The following is a 4,492-nucleotide window of genomic DNA, read 5'->3' on the forward strand; positions in this document are numbered from 1 at the left end:
GCTCTCAAAAGCTTCTGTCGAACTCTGACCTTGTAGATGAACTCTGACCTTTGTCAGTGACTTGTCCATTAGATAAGGGATCATATATTCCTCCATTCTAGATATCATATGGACTGAGACATGGATTATAATCATTGTCTCTGTCCATTTGTTGTTTCCCGATTTCCGATTTATGACGACTGACTAATTGAACAAATCAAATCAGTCCTGGCCCGGCCGAGCACTTCCATTTGTCATCATCGAATCATCGAGGGGCCCACAGATATCGCTTTTATCCCGAAGGTAAAAGGAATGGATAAACTTCGACTCATATGGCTTGTTCTACTACTTGTTGAATCATACACAAAGGCACGTTTTATAGCACCGAGTTACCAAATGCGTTTTCGTGCTATCAATGTACTATCAACTCATAGTAACAACTCATATCTCTAGGTTTGAAGAATATAAGATATTATCGTCTCATGACCACTCGTGATAAAATCCATGAAGTGATTCCAATGAGCGCGGGTTGAATCCAATACTCAGAACTTATGAGCACTCATGATTGTTGTAGCCTTGTCCAACACCTTAGACCTCTACAACCCATCATGACAGTCTTAATTCATATCTACTTCCAAAATATGACCGACTGTGGATGGTTTGAATAACTTAGTCATTCTGGAAGAATAACCTAGTTTATTCGGGAAGTCAAAACATGCAAAGTGAAACACAACAATAATTGAATCCAATATGGTCTCAGAACTTATGAATATAAATAAAACACCTTTTATTTATCACCATATGATTACACATTATTCATTGTATACTGTTTCAGCTATCAACTTTAATCTTGAATTTAAAACAATAGTTGTCCCATGCTCCAAGCATGTACACTATGTTTTTCTCAAACACTAGTCATGCTATACACCAAGTATGCATACTATGTTTGTCTATGATCTTTACTTTGTGAACTAGATCAATTGAACATAACTTCAATGATTCTTTTTTCACACTCCCAAATCCTTACTGCAAATGCAAGAGTTCCAAATTCATGCCATTTACTGGAATCTGTCAGATTCTAAACTTATATGTATTGATCCTCTTGTAATGATTATGCACAAAGTCATAAAGACTTGGCAACAATCATTATAGAGTATTCCAAAGGAGATCAACTCCTTGGAAACATCCTTCTTGCATTAAGTTTCCTTAATCTTACACAGATTGAAAATTCTAACTTTGAAACATTTCCAGATTCCATTTTGACTATCACTTCTGAACAAGAGTTGCCTCCTTACAGATTATGTCAATATGGTCCTTCCAGAATTATCACTATACTTCCAACTGTCCTTGAGAAACCAATCTTTGGTAAACCTTAGATTGTCCTCGACAATTGTTTAATCCTTTTAGTCATATCCAGTTCTAAACCTTTTCCCTTCTTAATGCCCCAGGCATTTGGAAAATTTTAGAACGGATGATTATAGCACATGTAATCGATCCTATATCCAAAGCATATGGGACACGATTCATGATGTCTCACATAAAGACTAAACTAGTCTTTTGCTATAATATGTCCATTTCAATTTTCCAAGTTCTCATAATTCAGATTATGAAAAGGGATGCCGTAATCATAATCGAATTTTAGAACGCAAATAATGGACCCATATACAGAATTTCCTTATGTTGAGCCATTCCAACATGAAATTCATATATATTTAGAACGCAAATAATGGACCCATATACAGAATTTCCTTATGTTGAGCCATTCCAACATGAAATTCATATATATTTCCTTGACTAAATGATTAAAACCTCACGATCTAAGCTTATAGATTTGAGATGAAGTATAATTTCCTCTCCCTTAATTATAGCAAAACAACTTTTCCCAATTGAAACCTTTTGTTTTCTATAATTAACATTGCTAACTTGCAATACTTATCATAATTATCATGCTCCCACTAACATGATGATTATTAGCATAACACTTATACACCCACTAGCTTTGACATGTACTCAGAAATCAACTGACTTCCTTACCAAAGTTCATATTTCTGATACTAGATTGTTTTTGATAAAACTTTATCAAAATCATACACCTTCCCTTAGATAGCACACTTGTGTGTCTAAACAATTACGAAGAGGGATGCCGTAATCATAATAGTTAGACCTTTTTGCCACTTCTCACAAGTCCAGGTTAGTGTGCCGGTAAACCACACACGCTCCACTAACGACTTTGAGAATGCAAATATCACAATTGCTATCAAGCAAAAATCTACTTAGTGAAAGTGTTTCCTCACCATCATTTTCATGAATCGGAGAGAAACCTTATGACACTTAGATTTGCTGGTGTATGTGTTCTTATCCATGTGAATTGTCATAACCATAGTCACAAGACAAGGATAATAACAAATCCAAACTAATATGGACTGAACTCAATCTTAATTTCTTGCCACCTGGCGGCTCAAGGGCCTGCTATTGCTTCCAAGTTGTTGTGCAACAAATTGAGAACTCTAAGAACTCATATGCAAAGCCAACTTTAACTGGAATGGCACAAAATATGTCAACACGATAGGTTATAAACCGCAAGTCGTGTGCTAGTGAAGAACTTCAGGTTCTATTCTTGATTAGTTCTTGAGACTTTCAAGACCTTTAAGACTCCCACTGTCCTCTTGACCTATAAGACTCCCTTGTCAAACATTCAAGAGATAATGAAGACTCTAATCAAGACAAACACTTCACACAATTGGCCTAAGTTGGTCTTTGTTTTATCCAAAACATCACAACTTACCAATTTCAAATGTACAAGAGTAGAAACTTTTACTCTTACATTTGACAAGTGTTTTATACCTTCTTTAAGACATGTCACTCAAATTACAATCTTGGAGTAGGACTCTAAGACTTGTATTGGAACGAAGTATGACTCATCTTCTTGATTTAACCATTTCAACAATTCAAGTTCCTTTTTCTTAGTCATAAAAATGCACTAAGATTTTCCTTAGAGAACTAATTGTGCTATGGTTACTTAATCATTAAGATGATCACAAAACTAATACTAAAGTACTCTCCCATCTTTTCAGATTTGAGAAACTTTTATCCTTCTGCCTAATTTGATTCTTCTTATTCGCTCTGTCATACATTGGAACCTTTTCCAATGTCTCAGAGTTACACTTAAGCTTGTAAGTATAATCATATTTACTGAACTTTAGTAAACTATGACGAATAATCTTATCAATCTTTTGTGGTGGACATGACCAGTGCACAAGACTATGTACTCGATCCCTTAGTCCTTTACTTTACTCACACATCCATGTGAACAAGTAATTAGTCTTAATTTTTCCAATACTTGAAAGTTCTCATTCATCATGCTATACAACTTGCATGATTCCAAGTTCCGGTCCAATTGAAACTTGGGTGATGAGAATCTTTCCTTATTTGGTAAATCTAGACATTACCACAAATGAAAGAATCAATTTCATATTTCCACTCTTGCTCTTAATGGAATCATATAAGCAACAATTTTTCCTCAAATGCCATTGTAAGGATATTTTAAAATAAATAAAATCAAAAATTTTCTTTTATTTTAAAACTTTGCGGAAAAAAACTTATCCTTACAATCCATATGAAAACTTGTTGTTATCTATTCCTAAGCAATATCTCATAACTCCTAAGAAGTAGCTCAAGAATCCGATCTTCAAACTATGCGATAGAAATCCATCTACGCCATCAGATTCAGCATATTCTTTTTTTTTTAAGTTTCTTCACTTTTCTTTGATTCTTAAAACATCACCATGTGACCCAGTCACATCATGTATCAGGAATCCCAGAATAGAAACTTAACAGAGTTAGATAGTGGTCTTTACCTGAAGTAGAGTCAAACTTATTGACTTTAACATCCTTAGGTAAATTTGGCAGCTTCGCAACCAATGCCCCTTCCTTTGGCAATATAAACATATGGATCCTTTGATAATCGTACACGAGAATATCACAGACTTAGCTTTTCTCTTTACCATTTGGTCAACCGAGTTGACTATGGCCGATCCCTTTCCATTGGGAAGAGAATGCTTTCCGAGATTTCCTGTGTCACTATTGTCAATGTCCATCAAGTTTTAAGAAAGTTGATCTTAGATAAGATCATTAAGGGTCTTGTCATAGTCTATTTCATAGGTGTCCCAAAGGAACTCACTATGTGACTTAGAAAGTGATTGAACCACCAACTTTCTCAAGACTTTGACACCCAACTCTCCCGGCTTGTCAATATGTGACTACATCTCCAAGATGTGCTCACACCTAGACCTTGCCTTGCCAATAGGGCTTGAGTGACCTTAAACTTTTCAAGAACTTGTGGGTTGGGGAGAATAATTGGAGGAGGTGAAAGAAGTATGATTTCCAAAGGACATCATCTTCATTTAGGAAACCTTGTTTCAAGAGATTTGGGAAGATCATAAATGTCTAAACCAGACATCTTTTGGGAGATATTCAAGATAGTTGATCTTAAGTCCTTAATATGACACCCAAT

Source organism: Lactuca sativa, chromosome 8, assembly GCF_002870075.4.
Source record: "Lactuca sativa cultivar Salinas chromosome 8, Lsat_Salinas_v11, whole genome shotgun sequence".
Classification (NCBI taxonomy): domain Eukaryota; kingdom Viridiplantae; phylum Streptophyta; class Magnoliopsida; order Asterales; family Asteraceae; genus Lactuca; species Lactuca sativa.